This window comes from Ambystoma mexicanum, chromosome 6p (assembly GCF_040938575.1).
Source record: "Ambystoma mexicanum isolate Mex_15411 chromosome 6p, UKY_AmexF1_1, whole genome shotgun sequence".
Lineage (NCBI taxonomy): Eukaryota > Metazoa > Chordata > Amphibia > Caudata > Ambystomatidae > Ambystoma > Ambystoma mexicanum.
This window is the reverse complement of record NC_090935.1, coordinates 928,699,857-928,720,142: the sequence shown is the minus strand read 5'-3', so window position 1 is coordinate 928,720,142 and position 20,286 is coordinate 928,699,857.

Sequence of the window (20,286 nt, the reverse complement as noted above, 5' to 3'; positions counted from 1 at the left end):
TTAACAAAGAGGTTGGAAGGCCACATGGTAAAATTGAAAATATTCATGGAAAGTGTACAAGTAAAGGCTTTGGGGACTTTATATGGGAAAGAGAAAAACCCAAGAATATAATAAATAGGCTGAATATCCAGGGTCACACAATGTGGAGGTGTGGGAGCGAAAGAAAAAAAACATAGGGTAGAGTTGGCGTCATTACATCACAAATTCCTTTATAGAGAAATCCATGCAAAAAAAGAAGGCAGCAACAAGAGGTCTGAAAACCTGGTCGCACAATCACAGGTTCCAAATGCTACAGCACAATGGGGAGAGGATGCTGCATACACTTAGCCAGTGTAACACAAGATCATTTTGGTCTATATATTTTTTTTTAATGTAACATTTTGTTAAGGTTTTGAAACATACGACATACAATCAATCAATAACATTCGATTGGTTTGTCATCATTACTTTGCTTAATTACATTTGCTGTGATAGTGGAGTCCCACAGATATTAGAGAGTAGCACTGGAAGTTTATGCCCAATCATTTATGCCCCACAATTTACATATTCAATTAAAACTGTTCTGGCTCACCCGTCCCTCTCTTCCCTCTCTTCCCTCTCTTTCCATGTGTGCCAGATCTTAACAGCCTACTCCGGACATCCCTGAGCAGTATAAACACAGAGTTCCATGAATGCACACCTATTATTGTGCATAGTGGTACTTCCACTCCTACTACTCCTGATAGCTTATTGCTGCATGATTGTCAGAAGGTATGGACCTGGGGGCATTCCTATAGGTATGGATGGATGTGCCTTCTTCCAGTCCACAGCGTAGGCAGTTAGGCCTGGTCGCTCTATTCCAGCGATACAGCACAATTCTGTGCTAGTATATTGTGTGAAAAATCTTAAATTGTATCAAGTGAAGTTTGGAGGCGATTGCGATTTCACGTGGGTGCATCATTGCCAGTCTCCAGTCTTCTGGATCAGTGATTCCTGCATCCTTTTCCCCTTGTGTCTTGAGGCTAGACAATTCTGAAGATGCAAAGGCTGTGATTGCTTGATATAGTGTAGATGTGACCTTGGTAGTAATGGGTTCTAGGAGGATATTACGTTCTAGTGATGAGCAGTGTGGCATATCTGATGAACATGGGAGATGTTTGGTTAGGGCATGAGTAATCTACATGAATTGTGTTCCATATTTGGTAGGCCAAATTTGATATGATATGATATGATATTTTATTTATATCACGCCTATACACAAGTGTTTCAAGGTGCGACGAGGCAGGGGAGGGAACAAGGGGGAACAAGAACAATCTTACTAGGCCAAGTGACATTAAGATTGCGCAAGTGCAGGGGAAAGGGAAGGGGAGAATTGCCAGGGGAAGGGGCGGAGGAGCAAGTGCAAGAAATGGGATTAAACATTGAAAAAGCAAGAAGTGCAGCCACTAGGTGGCAGTGCAGGTTTAAGTGCAGAAACACGTATTAGATAAGTGCAGGTAGGGGGGTTGCAGGGTTACAGATACAGCCCCAAGTGCAGGGTTGCCAGGGGGTAGTGCAGGTGTGCAACTGGGAGGGCAGGGCCTTGGGCCCGTGGTTCAGACAGGAAATCAGAAAGGTAGTGGAAGAGAGAAGGCAGAGGCAAAAAGGAAAGTCTTGAGCTGCAAACAGAACCGGAGATGACTCTGCTCAAGTTTCAGAGAGGCAGGGAGGCTATTCCAGAGAGCACCGGCAGCTGAAGAGAGAGATCTGCCCCCAACTCATTTCTTGAAAAAGCGATAGACCCTCAAGGAGGTGGAGACGGAGGGGCCAAGAGCCCGCGTAGGAATATACTTCTAAAGAAAAAGCTAGAGATATTTTGGTCCCAGGCCCAAGAAGGCCTTGTGAACAATGCAAAGGCTCTTGAATTTGATGCTTGCAGCCACTTGGAGCCAATGGAGAGATTTCAGTGCTCGAGCGATACGATCCCTGGGCTTCAGGCAAAAGACAAGTCTCGTAGTACTGTTCTGGACAAGTTGCAGAAGACGGAGAGTAGAGGCAGGCAGATTTAAAAAGAGGCTGTTACAGTAGTGAAGACTAGAGAGAACCAGAGATCTGGGCACAGTGAGCTTCTGAGGGAAGGAGAGAAAAGTAAAAATACCTCTGAGGAGGTGCAGTTGGTAGTTTGACTTCTTAGAGAGGTCGGAATTATGAGGAGAAAAGGAGAGTGAGGAATCAAAGATAACCCCAAGGTTCTTAGCCTCACAGGTGGGAGCAGGAGGAGGGCCAGAGACTAGCGGGAAAGAGGGGTGCAGGTGTGCCGATGAGGAAGATCTCCATCTTGCTGCGATTCAGGTGGAGATAATTGTTGGCACAACACTCCTGGATTGCCGACAGAAAATCCGGGATGAGAGAAGGAGAGGATGCGGTGAGGGGCGTGGCCTGGCAGCCATTGAGTAGGCTGCATCTTCACCAAGCTCCGTGATCTGCCTGCCTGCAACATTTGTCAACAAAATAGCACCAGCGGTGCATAAAGGCGCCTGGAACAGCATACAAGCGTTCGCAAGCTGCGGATCCAGGGCGTTCGCCAGATATGCTACTTTGTTGCGGGTTCGCAGCTGGAGAAGACGGGAAGAACAAAGGCAAGATGGCGGCGAGGCTGAGTCGGAGGGGCCCGTGATAGAACACGGTGAAAGGAGAGGCTTGCTGAGAAGCGGCGAGTAATCCCTGTCAACGGACGTGCTCCGTGGGACTGCAGCGTGCCCTCCTCTGCACGACCGAGAATAAGCGAGGAGACGTGAGCCGAGCGGGGACTGCTGGCGTGGAGGCACTGAGGGAGTGCATGTGAGTGAGAAGAACTGTGGCCCGGATCGTGACGGCTACCCAAGGCACGGAATCCCCCTGAGGGAAAGAAGGGAGGAGAAGACAGAAGCCGAGTCTGCGCGGAAGGCCAGCCAGCAGACAGACGCTCCCGCAGACACAGAGGTGGGCGGAGGCTGGCATACCGAAATGAATATCGCAGGACCCACAGCTGATCGCTGCAATATAAGCCGCGGCAGGCGCGGGGAGCCCGACTGGAGACAGCTGAACAGTAATACAGTGAAGGGGCGCATAAGAGATACAGAACACTTACACTGCACACTTTCCCGTGATAAGCAGGGCAATTATGAGGTAATACGTTCCCGGAAGACCTAACCAAGTACACCAACACCTAATAAGGTGAGCTGTGTGGGGCAGGGCCCCTCTACTCCAGGGATATCAAGAGGGGGCAAATTGCTAGGCAGGTGACTCCAGGACGTGCGCCCTAGCCCTGGCATACTCACGTGCCCACCTGCCTCAGCCAAAAAGGGCAAGCGTGGGCTGGAAATGCTCCCAGAGTGGCTGGCAAGAACGCTGGCACCCAACGCGTACAGCTAAGTGAAGCGGAGCTCCCCCTCCCCAGGGGTGTCAATGGGGAGCAAATTGTTGGGCAAGTGACTCTCGCACACGCACCCTGGCCATCGATCGGAAGGGGCCTATGGGAAGCATAGTACAGACTATCGGAGTGACAAGCGAGCTGGGGGGCAAGAAGGGCATGCCGAAGACGAAACTACGGACAGGGTAAGGAGTAAGGGCCGCAGTGGAGGTGAAGATAATTGTAAACAAAGACCTGTGTGACACACCAAAGCCGCAATAACTCCAATGCGGAGGTAGGCCTTGGAGGGACTACCACTGAGGCGCATCAGAATTTGCCCTTCAGGCAGGAGGCGGAGGGCTGACTGCGCTATCCACCCCAGACGGGAAAAGGCATTGGGGCTGGATCGCTGTGGAACAATGACCGGTAGGGGCGGAAAAGCTAAGAGCAAACAGCCCACAATGGACAATTTTGCAGAGGCCCAACAGACCCCTACTACCCCAGTGCAAGGGGCAACAAGCACACCGATGGAAACAGGCGCCCCACGCGAAGACAGCGCTATTCTAACTGCCATAGCTGATTTGAACACCAAGTGGGGCACGACGATGGCGGAAATGAGATCGGCACTTGAGAATAAAATTGATGCAGTGGGGATCGATGTGAATTTGCTGAGGCAGGACGTGAGGGCCCTTGCGGAGAGAACGAGCAAACTAGAAAGCGCTGTGAAGACCAACACTGACTCTAGTTCGAATAACGTCAAAGAGGTCCATATATTGAAACAGCAGGTGGCTATCCTGGCGAGCCGGGTGGAGGAGGCGGAAGGCCGAGCGAAGCGCAACAACGTCAGGATTGTTGGACTGCCGGAGGGGGAAGAGGGGCAGGATCCTACGACATACGTGCAAAACATGTTGCTGCAGGAAATAGGAGCAGGCAAACTGTCCCAGGGGTTTGCGGTCGAACGAGCCCACAGAGCACTGATGAGAAGGCCTCAACTTGGGGCTCCCCCTAGGGCAATAATAGACAAAATCCTAAATTACAAAGACCGCGAGAAGATACTAGAATTCTTTCGGAAAGGAGGGACAATAGAAAGAGGAGCGGCGACCGTCTAGGCATATCCGGATTATACCATGCTGGTGCAGAGACAGCGATATAGCTATGTGGCGGTTAAACGGAGACTGCGCACAGCTGGATACAAATATATGCTCCTGTATCCGGCGAGTCTCAGAATTGTCTACAAGAATAAGGTGCTGTTTCTCGACACCCCGGAGGAAGCGGCAACGTGGCTGGACGCGCATGGATGTCCAGATTGTGAGGAGAAGCAGGCCCAGCAAGAACGCGATAAGTGACAGTAATGCTGGAGTTGGTGAGAGGGGAGCCGGCTGCCAGTAAAGAGCAATAGAATTGAGATACAGTATAGAGATGCGAGAAGATAAGTTAAACTCATGGCATGTGGACATGTTGGACTTGAATATAATCAGTTGACAGTAAAATGCGGGATGGGCAGCGAATGCCGCGGTCAGGCCGATGTACTTAGCAGGAGCTATATGTTGAGACAGGCTTACCCCCGGCAGTAGAATAGTTAGGTCACCAATAGGGTAACGATTCCCCGTTGTGCTGCTAGTACGGCTTAGGCCGGAAAAGGGCTAGATGGTGGGGTTCCTGAGATCCAGGGATGGAGCTGGGCAACAGTTGGGGACAGGAGGGAGGGGGAAGAGGAGTGCAGTGGAAATTTGGGCAGGGGTTATGGGGGGGCGGGGGAGTTGGGGTTGTTGATGGGGTGTGGAGTTAGGGTTGGGGGGCAGGGGGGGACAGTTTGGGACATGGTAAGAGCCTACGTACCTGGTAGAAATATGAGCCATGGGAGACCTTAAAGTAGTTACCTGGAATGTTAGGGGACTCAACAGTTATCTGAAAAGGAATAAGGTGATGATGTACCTGCACAGACAAAAGATTGACATAGCCCTGCTGCAGGAGACACACCTAACGCCGGCAAAGCTGGAAATGGTGTGTAAGAAATGGAAGGGCACGGTGGTGGGGGGGGCGTATTCAGCTTATGCGAGGGGGGTCATCATATGGGTTGCGCTGCATGTCCCATTCCTGCTATTGCAACACACTGCAGAGCCGGACGGGAGAATGGTGATAATGAAAGGGCTAGTAGAAAATAGGCAGATATGCATAGTGAACACCTACACTCCGAACCAGGACGCAGCGGCGTACTTCAGATCCTTATATGGTAAAATAAGTGGGGCTATGGGGGGAGCAGTGATTTGGGGGGGAGAATTCAATTGCACCTTATACCCGAAAATTGATAGATCTGACACCAAACAAGATAAGCCCACCCCTGCGGCCAAAGCGTTACAATCACTGTTAGCGGAGTTTGGCCTAGATGATGTATGGAGGACACTCCACCCGAATGAGAGACAATACTCTCACTATGCAGCTCCGCACAACCTATATACCAGACTAGATTATGTGTTCGTCACACAGGAACAGACGACAGAAATAACGCAAGCAGAGTATAAGGCGAGAGTCCTTTCAGACCACTCACCGATGATAATAGTATGTAAATTCAGGCCCCACAGGGCAAGAATACCAACATGGTGCTTAAGGGGAGAGGCTTTGAAGGATAACGTGTATAGAGAAGATATGAGAGAGGAAATAATTCGCTTTTTTGAAATAAACAAGGGCAGTGTCCAGGTGGCGGGCACGCTCTGGGAAGTGTTCAAAGTGGTGGTGAGAGGGATAACCATAGCGGAATCTAAAGGGTTGCAGTGTGGGATTGTAACAGAATTACAGACGATGGAAGCAGAGATAGAAAAAATTGTGAAAAGAGGAGGGAATACCACAGAATACGCAGCGGTAGTACTTGAGTTGCAACAAAAAAGTGCGGGGTGCTGGGAGAGACTGTGCAACCTAAATTATAGGAAGTACATAGAGAGAAAACATGCAGGGGGAGACAAACCTGGGAGAATGTTAGCTTGGCTGTATAAAAATGAGACACCCAGACCCACCATCAGGACGATTGAGAGGGGGGACGGGAGCATAGCGGATACCCAGGAGGATGTTAATAAGGAATTTGCTGAATATTATAGGACACTGTATGATGACCATGCGGTAAGCAATAACCAGGAAATAAGAGAAACATTGGAAGATATTGGGCTGCCACAGATTAGCGCGGAAGAAAGGGAAGAACTAGACTCCCCGATCACCCTGGAGGAACTGGAGGAGGTGGTGAGACAATTAGCTACTAATAAGACCCTGGAAAATGACGGCCTACCTGGAGAATTTGATAAAACATATGGAAAAGAGGTTCTCCGCCCGCTGCTAGAGATGTTGAACGAGGCGTACGAGACGGGAAAACTGGCAGAGTCCTTGAGAGAAGCAGTTATAATACCACTCCCTAAACCAAATAAGATGGGAAGCGATTGTGGCTCGTATAGACCCCTTTCAATGCTGAATCAGGATAGCAAAATCTGAACGGCAGTCCTGGGAAACAGGTTGAGGAGGGTCATAGACAAGCTAATACACCCCGACCAGACAGGGTATGTTCCCAACAGGAACATATCGCATAATTTGAGGCGGCTTCACCGAATTATTGAGTACACGAAGGAGGATGAAGGGGAGATTGCGGTGGTATCGCTGGACGCGATTAAGGCGTTTGACTCGTTCAGATGGCCCTGGCTACTTGCGGCGCTGAGCAGCTACGGCATAGGACCGGGATACCTTCGGTGGGCCAAGCTCATATATAGTGCACCTTTGGCCAGGGTTAAAACAGGGGCTGTTATATCGCAGAGGTGGCAACTAATAAGGGGTACCAGGCAGGGATGCCCGTGGTCCCCTATGCTGTATATTTTGGCATTAGAGCCCTTGGCTATATACCTGAGGCAGCAGTATGACATGATAGGTATCCCCCTGGGAGGGGAGCTGCAGTTAATCTCCCTGTACGCAGACGATATGCTGTTATACCTACGTTACCCGGAGGAGAACCTAAAATATATATTGGAGGTGATAGAACAATTCGTGGGGCTCTCTGGCATAGCGGTGAACCCGGGAAAGTCCTGTGTATTCCCTTTAGGTAGGTACAGGGGGGTCCCTGTGGAGCGGCTGCCGATCCTACAAGTACCGTGGGAGGCTATCACCTTCAGATATCTAGGCATTAACACATACCATACAGTAAAAGCAGAACATGAACATAACACGGAGAGGGTGACCAAGAAAATAGAGAACAGCATGAAGTTTTGGGTTAAGCTTCCCCTGGCAATGATAGGAAGGGGGGCAATGCTTAAAATGGTCGTATTGCCCAGGGTGCTGCACTGTTTCGCGAACATTCCATACTTGATACCTAGAGGGTTTTTTGCTGAGTGGGACAGTGTATGCAGGGAATTCCTATGGCACGGGACGAGGCACAGAGTGGCCCTGTGGAAGTTACACAATCCATATGAGAAGGGGGGCATTAAACTACCGAACGTTGAGGCATACTACACTGCCAGCCAGCTGAAATTTGTAGCTAAATGGTTCTCTGATGAGCAGACCTCGGAACTCAAGCTGTTCCGGAGGGATAGCGCCACATTTTTTCTAAAGGAAGTAATCTGATTACCCAGGCAAGAAATTGGGAAACGCCCGGGGATGATGAGGCTGGGGTGGGAGATGTGGCAGAAGGCCTGTCAGTTAATGGGAAACCCGGCCCCATGCTCCCCGCAGATCCCATTGGCGGTGTGGCGGGCAAGACAGGCAGCTGAGACAGGCTATTAGGAGATACTGGGAAACAGTCGGGGTATCAATAAAGGAGGAAGTATGGCAAGAGGGGACAATACGGGACTTTGAAGGACTGGTGGAAGATACGGGGCTGCATGCGGGCCAGTACACCGTGTATCATGCAATGGTACGGCGTATCAGAGAGACCTGGTCGGAGATTGTGCTGGCAGAAGAGTCGGATTCCACCATAGATATGATATATGATATAGCTGAGGGAGGGCACGAAACATCTAGGTTATACGAGATGATAATGATTAAGGTGGGGAAGGAGGTGACGCAACTTAGACTGGACTGGGAGGAAGAGGTGGGAACCCAGATGAGTGATGGGATATGGGAACGGGCTGAATGGTACCACAAAAAAGTGTCAAGAAACGCCAGATTACAACAGATACAGTTATATGTAACCCACAGAGCGTATATGACACCCCAGAGGATAGCCAAATTTAAGAAGGCAGGGCGCCAAGCATGCCCGAAGTGCGATGAAGAAAATGTCGGAATGACGCACGTGTTCTGGTCGTGCCCGATAATAGAGCAATTCTGGGGGGAAATCGCACAAAATATGGGAGGCAAAGGAATCAAAATGGGGGTAGACACAGCGTGGGCTTGCCTAATAGGAGGGTTCCCTAGGCCACGTAAACTTAAGCATGTGAGCAAGCTGAAAGACCTGGCGTATATCTTGGCAAAAAGAAGAATCGCTATGGGGTGGAAGGCGGGCCACAAACCCAAACTCGAACTATGGTGGAAAGATCTACAGCAATGGGCAGAGGCAGAGACGGTGGTGTGGCAGGAGGCAGACAGGGGTGGGGAAGAGGAAGAGACAGGTTCTTTGGCTATTTGGAGGCAACTGATAACAGAACTTTTTGGGCTCACGTATGAGGAGTCTAGTGGACAGGACTCAATGTGTACGAACAATGAGGAACCCTTAACGCAGGAAACAGAGGCGTAAAAAGAAGGAGGTAGGCTCGGGGGGGAAGGGCAGGAGCAGTGGACCTGGATGTAACAATTAATATTTGATTATTGATTCTCCTTGCACTGTTTGTTTGGTTTGTATTGTGTGTTGAAAAGTTAATAAAATATGTTACAAAAAAAAAGGAGAGGATGCGGCAGATGGGAGCCTGAAAGAGAGCTGGTTGTCATCAGCATATCACTGAATTTGGAGCAGAGAGCAGCAATGTGGTGGGTGAGAGGTGCCAGGTATTGGTTGAACAACCAGGGAGAAATGTTAGACCGATGGGGAACACTGCAGGGGGAGAAATAGATATAGTAGAGGAAGGACACAAGTTCTATGTGGGAGGGACAGTCGGAGAGGAAAGAAGTCAGCCAGGCCAGAGCCTGATCATTGATGCCCAGGTTATCCTGCAGCCGGTTGAGCAGGATGGCATGGTTGACCGTGTCAAAGGCAGAAGAGAGATCAAGTAGGATGAGGGCAGAGGGGAGATTAGAGTCAAGGTTAGAGAGAAGGTCTTCATGGATGTTCAGGAGAGCAGTTTCCATGCTTCTGGCTGCTCTGAAGCCAGACTGATGGTCATGGAGGCAACCGACAGATTCAGTGTGAACATTAAGCTAGGAGATGGCCAGCTTTTCCAGGAGTTTACCAAGGAAAGGAGTACGATAGTTAGCCAGAAGGGAGGGGTTGGCTGAGGGTTTCTTGAGAAGAGGATGCACAAGACAGTGCTTCAGGGGGGAGGGGAAGGTTCCGGAGGCGAAAGAGTGGTTGCAAAATTCAGCCATGGCTGGAGCAAGGGTGTCAATGTGGTCCTTGATGGTTTTGGAATAACAGGGAAGATCCTGTTTTGATGAGGTTTTCATAGGTCAGACTTGTTTAGAAACCCTGTCAGGGGAGAAGAGAGGGAAGGCAGAGAAGGGGGGTGGCCCTCAGTTCTGGAAAGGAGGTAAGGGATCCCTCTGTGAGCATGTTCCCTATTTTCCTGATGCCGGCTTACACCCATCTGTCCACATCAGCAATTTGTTCACTTCTGGCAAGTTCCTATACTTCCATAAGGGCTGTGCCAAAGTCAATTCACTGTCCCAGCCAATATGTCTATGAGCGTCTTTTCATATATGTTTCATGTGGATTGCCAGTGTGGCAGGGGGCTTCCTACCCTTAGATACAGATATGCAATTGGGGTCTTGCCTTGTAGCCTCATGATTTCTGCCCGTATGTGGGGTAAGTCCCAGTCTCGCATCTGGGATGCCCAGTAGTAAGATTTGATATGGGGCAGTCTGATTCCACCCTCCCAGATAGATTGTTGCAATGTGGCCAGGGTGATTCTTGGATGTCCACCAGCCCAAAGAAGGTCCCTAAGGATAGTGTTGATCCTATGTAATCCTGGGTCTGGGATAGATAAGGGGGCACTTTGTATAATGTATAGGATGTGTGGTAAGGTGAACATTTTAAAGATGGCGAATGAGAGTACCTTCCAGTGCTGAAAAGCAAAGCATTCGGTAATCGGGTATAGGTTGTAAGTGAGATATCTAGAAAGGTCCACTTTGACTCTGATGCCCAATTAGCGAAAGTTCTCCCGTTCGACTCGGTATGGGCAGTCTAAGGGTATTGCTTGTGTCATCCCCTGGATTGGAAAATGTTTGGTCCATAATTAATAATGACATGACCAATCAAATTGAACTTCAAAGCAATTCAATCGGAGAATCAGACTGGAAGCTATAATGTGCTAAAATGTGTGATGGGATCCTTATAAAGAATTAGAGAAGAGGCTGTTTCCCTGACTGGGATGTACAGTTTGAACGGGAAAATATTGAACGCCTTATTAGAAGGGCATCATACTCTCACTGAGAAGGGCCTAACAGACTTACAAACGATATATTTAAGTCAAATGTTGATCTGTGTTCCTTGGTGTTAAGAGCAGTATTTAAGGATATTTTAGAAACCTGTGCAATATCTGGTTCTTGGAATTAATTTGTCCCAATATTTAAGAAGGGCAATCAATCTGATCCTAACAACTACAGACCGATTGCCCTTCTTGATTGTGATGGAAAAATCTTTGCGGGATTGGTGTTGGAAAAGATAGAGTTGTGGATCAAGGAAAGGGGTATTCTACATAGAAACCAACGTGGCTTTCGAAAAGGGCAATCGACTATACTGATTAGGCTCATTTTGTCGGTGATGAAAGATGGTACGAGGACTACGGTTAAGGGTTTCCCAAACCAAGTTTCCATTGTACTAATTGACTTTTTAAAGCTTTTGACTTGGTGAATGATAAACTGTTGTGGGCTAAGTTGAAAAAGTGGGGCATCCCTCCAGCCTTGTGGGCCATCTTAGAGTATAAACATGAGGGAACTTCTGTAAGGGTCAGGCTTGATGCAGGGGTTCTCTCTCAGGAAGATTCCCCACAACAAAAGGTTTACGCCAAGGCTGTGTATTTGCCATGTGTTTATATAACCTATATTTAGCTGACTTGAATGAGGCCTTGGGTAAGGCTACTCTGATTAGCCCAAAGGTGGGGGTCTACCCCATCAGTTGGTTGTCCGATGTGGATGACGTGGCACTTCTGGACTGCTCACCTGTTGGGCTTCAAAGGTTGTTATGAGCCGTGAATTTGTTTGCAAAGACAAACAACATGATAATACATTTTTTAGTAACATGATTGTATTTGGAAGTTGTAAAAAGAACAGTAGGAGAGTGGGGTGGACCATTGACAACATGAAGATGAAGTCTAGGGAGCCTGACGTATATTTGAGCTTCAACCTGTACAGATCTTCGAATTGCTTCTTGATGGTCAAGAATCTTAAGGGGAAAATAGATCAATTAGCCTTCCAGATGAAGCGGATTCAAATTAAATTATGCACATTTTCCATTAAGCCCCTTATTCAATTTTATGTGGGGAAAGTGATACAGAAGATCTTGTATGGAATATAAATTGACTGTACTGCCTATGGCATCGATTCGGATCGATTGGAGGGCAGACTTTGGAAGAGGGTCTTGGGTCTGCCCTCTTTTCTTCCCAAAGCTTCTTTACAATTTGAATTGGGTCTTCTGTCATTACAGTGTTGGTTCAATTGGTGTGTGCTTTCCCTTGTTGCTAAAATTATATCACCAATGGAAAACACTCTTTATACGAATCTAAATGAGTGTATGAAAAAGAAAGGTTCGACACTCCTGGCCATGATGTCATCAGTGTCGGAGATACTGTTAGCAGACATTGATAAAGACGGCAAAAAATTAGTGGACAATCCACTGAGCATAAGGCAGGTACTAAGGAGAGGGACTGGATTGCAACCATTGATCGGGCAAGAGGATATCAACTTTACCCAACCTTTTCACTGGTAGATAAATCATTGAGACAAATACCAAACTACCTATGCCAATCCTTGTGTCCCGTCACAAGACAGCAGTTCCTAAGGTTTGTGTCTGAACCTTTTGCTAACTGGGAAGGTACAATTTACAGCAATCAAAATGAAAAGAACATCAATACCTGCACACGTTGTAATACTAAGGACAAATTCAAAACTTTCCATCACATACTGGTTGAATATTCGGGTGTGAGTCCGTAAGAAAAACATTTTTGGGCCGTTTCTTTCACACCTTGAGTGCACTTGTTAATGTAGATAATTTATGGAATTGCATGTGTGCGGGATCGAAATAATTTTTAATGTATGCTATTGTACAAATGTTGGATGAATTGGGTTTATTTGTATAAGCGATCAATAAGTTTGGAATTCGACCATATGGAATATAATTTGAATTGAGCTGAGAGTTTTGGAGAAGTTTTATTTTTGACAAACGTATTCAGATGGTATTTATGTGTGTTTTATTTTGATAAATATATTTAAGGTGTTTATATGTGTGTAAGATCACATTTTGATCAAATTCACAAATGCAAAAACATGTTTCTCAATGAATGCTTCACCTTCTGTTTCTGTCCTTCCCTTCTCTTGCCGTATCTTGCTCTTTCTGCACCCTGGTGTGAGTTAATCACCTTCTGTGGCTTAATGCACCTTCTCTTGCATTGTGCACCATTTTTTATTTTTATGCGCTAATAACTTTATCTGCATTTCAGCAACTCACCTTGCTCCAATCACTGTCGTTTGCTGCTTGCAACTTGTTTATCTTTCTTCACATTGTATTGCATTAATCGCCTTGCCTTGCTTTCTGCCCCTTTCCTTGCTCTGATCCACTTCTTTACTTTCTGCACCTTCTCTTGTGTTCTGAACTTTCTATTGTTTTACTACCTTCTGATGCTGTCTGCACCTTCTCTAACTTTGGCCCCATATTACATGCAAAGGAATGCAATTTCCACAGCTTCGAAAGAGATTGAGACATAGAGAGAAAGAGAGAGAGCGAGAGAGAACCATAGAGCAGATAGAGAGACAGATAGACAGAGAATGAGAGAGAGAGAGAGAGAGAGAGAGAGAGAGAGAGAGAGAGAGAGAAAGAAACACAGGGAGGTAGAGAGAAAAAGAGAGAGAGTGCCACATTGGTGAATGTCCTCCAAGTACAGCTAGTATATGTATTATTTGGCAAATTCAATTGTTAAAAATGTATTGTTAGCATAGTTAATGATGGACAGTTCAACACGAAAGTAAATAAAATATAATAACAAGGATGATGCTAAAATAAAGAAATAAAAAGAAACGAGGACAATGAATCGACTTTGACACCGTTTGTATTCTGGAGTAGACAAGCAAAATAGCAATACAAGAGCTACACAGTCCCTGAAATAAGGGCATATTGGAACAAAGACAGAATGCCCTAACTCACAAAGAAAAACTGTTCAACCAAAGAGCAGCATGAACGTTTGTAAATCATGAAACAGCATGCGTAAGAATTACAGTCTCAGTCACAAATATGGGAATGGACCGACGGCCAAAAAATACATTAATAGACACAATTATGAATAAAGAGAAATACACAAAAACACAGATCAACAGAACAACACGACATCATTATCTAGGTTTCCAGCAGCAGTGGAGAACAGGAATCAATAAAGGCTGCTTTGCAACAGTCACAGGAATCTGAACCCCATTGTGAAAAAAAAATAGTATCTCAAGTGTGTTTACAATAAAAAAGGGAAAGTCGAATGACCTGAACAAATGCATCTCATACTTCTAAAGTGAAGGTTATCACTGAAATCAGATGTTTTGTTTGACATCTTCCAACTACAAGAAAAAGGTATCACAGTTTTCCGATGCAGGCACACCACCCATAATATGAGCGCAGGTACCGGCTGAGAAAGATCATTTAACAGGGCATCAGGATCTCACAAGTGACGTAATGGCCAAGTGCCATGTGGACAGTAGTAGTGCTCATGATTTTAGGTTAACAGCTAAGATGTGACAATACAGCACACAGTAGTACATTTTGCTTTTTACATAACACAGGCAGTTGTTGAATTATAGTTTTGCTTTGTGGCACATAATATTGTATTGCTTGCATGCACTGCACCTCACATTAAGGACACAGCACATACTTTTTAATGTAGCAGATTGCCCCACGTCTGAGCATGACACACAGCACACTGAATGGTAGCAGACTTACTACACTTCGCCTGCACAACATTGTTTCATAAAATACTTGGTGCAGGGCACCAAATTCCACATGCATCACACTTAAAAGAAAACACCCCGCACATTGTCTAGTACTCTTGCCCACAATTAAGCTCAGGTCACCACATTTTCTCGAGTTGCATGGCAGCTGGGTAGAAGTTGCAGAACAAGCATTCGTACATTCAGCTTCTGGCCCATCACACATACACAGGCCATCACATTCTATTCTGTCTCATGGCAAACAGGTGCACCTTTTGTTGTTGGTAGTTATAGAACACCTAGTGTAAATCACACAGCACTGCATTATTGTCTCTTGTGCCTGTAGGGACATTAGGTATTATGAGCAAGAGTTTTGCCATTTTCCATCAGGCCTCAGTTAGAGGTATTGAGCTGCTGTTGTAGTGTATTAGGCAATAGCATTTGTTGAGAGCACTTGATTGAATTGTGTTCTATACTGCAATGAGATAGTTGTCAGCTATTATTGCAAGGGAAGCATTTCTCAAGGGATGAATGCTAAGTCCCAGCCAGCAAATGCAGCATCATCAAATAGGGAAATAATACATAATGTTTGTGAAAGTTCATAGCGAGGGGTGGAATTAGTCCTCAGGCAGCCACAGTGGGAAATTAGCTGAATAATATGGATACATTAATAGATTATGGTCCAGGAGTGGTGTTCAGCAGTGGACCTGCCTTGTTTGTTTCTAGGAGACCATTCATTGCAGGGAGGTTAGTAGAAAATTGTGTACCAGGATTGACAACATTTATCAAAGATAGGGAGCTACATAGTGAACAGGTGCACACAGTGGGAATGGGGAATGCATAGAAGATGTATGTGCCATGTTGGTTCGTTGCTCATTGGTACAACCTGGTGTGATATGGCAGCCCCAATTGTCTGAGGTGGCTTGGACCAATTAGGATGTGGCCCTCTATGAAACTGATTCACAGAGATGGGATTGGCAAATGTTTTGCTAACTCAGGGGCATGAGGTCATGTTGGGTGAGTGGTGTTTCTTTTTGTGACGAGAAGCTAACTGCCAATAGTTTTTGAACAACTTAGAGGGGTGTTTAGGGGACTGTTGACAACCAGCCAATGATCATGTTATTATCATGTTTTTGTTACATTTCTTCTGAAATATGCTAATTATGTGTTTGGAGCTATAAAATGGCCAGCCTGCAAGGGGTGTGTTGAAGTTGGCTATGTTCAGTTCATTTTCCCGGCTGTGATGTACGAATACATCAAGTGTTCTTTCTTGCAAAGTGGTGCACTCCTTTTTGAGTTTTGTGGATTGCGAGTTGCAGTACAGTTTATGTTGCATTATACTTTCCATTAGGTATGTGACATTTCAACGTGTTTCTTATGTATTTTGCTAATTGCTTTGTGACCCTTTACAATTTGCAAATAAACACGAATTCATGTTTTTGAAATTCATTGAAAAATATTTCGAATTTATATTTCTCATATCTGGCTACACCAATTGTCAAAATAGTTCTAAAAAAAGAAACGTTTTTGCCCAGAACATATGCTTCATGCAAGATGAGAACTCGATCAGTCATTTAGTGGAATATCACTTCATTGATGTGGGCAAAAATAGTCATATTTTGGTCGTGTTCACTGGATCTGAATTTGACTTGGAAAGTAACTGTTGTTCTTAAAGCCTGTTTTCTGACATTGTAATAAACAAATTAAGATAAACCAAAAACAAAATGGCCAGCAATATAGATGTTGGTTTATTCACAAAATGCAAGAGCATGGTGCCCTGCAACCAATTATGCTGGAGCCAGGACGACAGGCCCAGAGACACCTGAACGGTTGATCAGCTGAGTCAACAACTTAAGAAGCACTCCTAGGCCTAGTGCTGTTGTGGGATGCCTGGTATCCAATTTGCCGACAATGCTCTATCATGTTGTGACATTTGCAAAGCCACTTCCTCAGAATTGGACACAAACTCCTCCCTTTCACCTTGACCCTATAAACTCTGGATGAAGACCACACCACACAACTCATGTGAAGGTCAGGAGACAAAACAAGGTAAGGTCAGAAGCAAGCTCTTCACAGGATTCCTCTGAGGTACAAGAGGGCATGAATACGGTGTCAGCACAGATCAACAGGTGACTGCAGCAGTGCACTTATCTGGTAGATTTCCTAGGGACATGATTCTCTGCTGTCACACCAACCCCATTCGTGTTCTCCCTAGTCCTACTGAAGGGCACAGTAACATCCTGGCAGTTCAGGGAAAAATTGCTGTTGTGAGTCTTCCAAGGAGGAACACAGAATCCCAAAAAGGAGTGCAAAGCAGTGTGTCTGGTGAAGGAGCGAAGATAGACCGCTGCTAAACTCACCTTCTGTTTTGCTACACGGACCTGCAGTCCGCTTTCAATTTTCACCGAACTTCCTGAGAACTTCCTACAAAAGCACCGCACAGGCGCGGAGCGCGGCACGGTGTGCGAAGCAGTGTGCGAAGCAGTGAGTCTGGTGAAGGAGCGAAGATAGACCGCTGCTAAACTCACCTTCTGTTTTGCTACACGGACCTGCAGTCTGCTTTCAATTTTCACCGAACTTCCTGAGAACCTCCTACAAAAGCACCGCGCAGGCGTGGAGCGCGGCGCGGTGTGCGAAGCAGTGTGTCTGGTGGCGGGAGTCGGGACGGCGAGGCTCTCTCCATTCAGAAACTGCGAGCACTCCACTCAGTACCAATACCTCCCCTCACCCCGTCCGCCTACATGGCACCACTTTCCCCCAGTGAAGACGACATAAGCCTATGCCTGCGAAGCAGCAAAACACACCAGGACCAACAGGACCATCACCACCCGAGCGAAGGGAAAGCTCGCAAAACTGGAAAAGGTCCTCCGACAGCTACCGCTTCTGCAAGCCCTGATTCTGGCAACAACCCCTCTCCCCCGGCAACCACCACGGCCTCACGGCCCCCGAACCACAGCTGCAGCCCGTGGGCTCAGGCGTCTCAGACGTCACAGTGGATGTGGGTGTTCACACAAATGTGCACCCTCCAGGGTCAAGGGGGGGGCGCCTCACCTGCTGCTAGAGAGACCGATCCTCCCAGCTCACCTTCAAGATTCTCGCAGTTGAAAGCTCCCGGCCGGATCACAGTTTTGACGACCGATTCCTCACCGGAGACTGTCGGAGGACGGTTGCGATGGTGATCTAAATGGCCGGGCGAGGTGCTTCAAACTCAACCGCGCACAAGTCCACATTCAAGCATACAACTCTCTTCTTCGGCTGGCCCCCATTTGCCATCTCGGGTGGCCAGTCCCAGCCCCAGCGACTGAGAGGACCCTAAGGAACACAACGCGACGTTGGGCAACAAAAGAGGCAAAAGCAACATCCGAGGCACATCGATCACAGCCCAAATCCACCACAACCGAATGCTACCCACAGGCCAGCCAAAGTGGCCACAACATCGCAGGTTCAAAGCCGCCCCCCGGAGAATCAGCCTAAATGACTCCTGGGATACCGAAATCGAGGACCAGGTGCTCACACCCAACAGACAGTCGGAAGATGCTTTGGCTGCTGAAGTAAGTCACATGGCAAACTCCACGCACCATGACTTGACATCAGAGACTGCAAAGAGCAGACTTCGGCCGACGCAGTGGCCACTGGAGGAGCAGGACCCCACCTAGGTTCGGCACCCTGAATTTCAAATCCAAATTTGACCACTGGCAGTCCCCCAGACCCAAGCGAGGTCCATCAGAGGGATTCAGAGCCTTCTTGCTCACCCCCAAAGAAATTAATCCAGGTATCCAAGATCCTATTTAACAATGGAAATCTCAATCCGAAAACAACGTTGGAAAAGTTGCCTATAAAGAAACAGAGGAAAGTCAGCCTTCAACCCCAGGGGAGTTCAAAAGGTGGCCTAGCCCTGCTGACTTCATCGTCCCTGAAAGAATATTTAATAAAACAGCACAAAAGGAAATTAGGCCAAGAGCCAGAGCTGTCAGACGCAGAAATCTTGGAGGCTATCCAAGACCACTCACCGTTGAATAAAGCATGTAAAACGGACTTAAACCCTCGAGGGCGCAATTCAAGCCCCAAATTGCCCCCACAATCAGGTTCAACTACGACTCTGAGATCAGAGATAGAGAGACCATTGTTGTCAACAGATCCTCACTCTGAACCAAGATCGATCCATCACACGGGAATGGGAGCCGGTTCCGTGAACAGGGAAACACCAAAAGATGACCCATGCTTGGACCTGAGGCCTGTGCAGTGACTGCAAAATCTCCAGATATCACTGGTAAAGACAGACCCAGTCAAAACTACAGATTCAGCCATAAGGCGGACCATTATGCATGGACCCGACCACACATTCAAGGGAATTCGAGCAGAACGTTGGAAGAAACTCCACATACCAGTCAAGAACAAACCGCAGCCACAGAAAGGAGGCTCTCTGAGAGATTTACGCTGCTCCAAAGCGATAGAGGCCCAAATAACCCCCTCAAAACCAGACAGTTAAGCGAAATACCAAATATGTCGGAAAAGGAGACACCCTCAAAAAAAAAGACAGAGCTACTGTCTATTATGTCAGCACTCACGATAGCTTTAAACCCCTTCGGAAAGCTATATGAATCAATCCATGAGGCTCTTAAAGACAATACAACAATGATAAGCGAAATGAGGGACAAACTGACCTTTATTGAAGGGTACCTAACTGCTACTGAAAGAAACTCGAGCAACGCACAACTAAAACTGGAAGAAAAAAAAAACAAATTGACCGAAGATCTTAAAAATATAGGCAAATTACATCAAACTAACACACTGGCCTTGACTAAAGCCATGCAGACCTCACAGAGCGAGAAGTACAAAGACATGGCCCCAATATTTTCGAAAATGCCGTCAAAACCAGCCTCACAACTTGCCCCTTCGGATACTGCATGTACGTCCTCAGGGAGTGCCAAGCCGCAAAGGAAGTGCAATTTACCTATCGCACCGAAGAAAAATTAACAGAAGCCGCGCTGTCACCAGGCCTCATCCAAGCGGCTGACATGCCAATGAAGCAGCGGGTCAAAAATAGACCTCAAACACCAACTAACCAAGCCAAGGCGGGACCATCAGTCACACTAATAACAAACGATGACCCGGACTCGCCCCCGGACCTGCTGAATATATCACAGCACTCAGATGCCGTGGAAGTGAATTCTTCACCTCTGCCAAAGTCAGCGGTACCACTAAAGACTACACAAAAAACTCCTACAACACAAGCGGAGCACCACCCCCAAGTTGTAATGAAACGCTGGGTCGAAGATCCCTTGGGTCTGCAACCAGTGGCTCTTCAGATGTTTTGGACTACAACTCCCATGATCTTTTACCCATGAATATGCTGGCTGGAGCGATTGGGTATTGTAGTCCAGAACACCTGGAGAGCCAAAGGTTGCAGACCCCTGCGCTTAGACTATAACCAATGGCCTCGCTCAAACTCCCCAAGTGCTGCATTAGAGACACTAAGAAACCTAAAGAAAACAAAAAAAACACCCAAGCACGAATCTCCCTGGGAAAGTGACTCGAGACAGGAACAAAACTATCGGCAAGGCAGGTCTCGACTTCCATCCCACAAGGAGGCCAAAAGACCCACAGAGGCCGAACTAAAGAAAGAAATAAAACTGGCAGGGACGCCACTCTTCAAACTGGAACAAATCTCAGCAAAGGAGAGTTACCTGGTTTTGAAC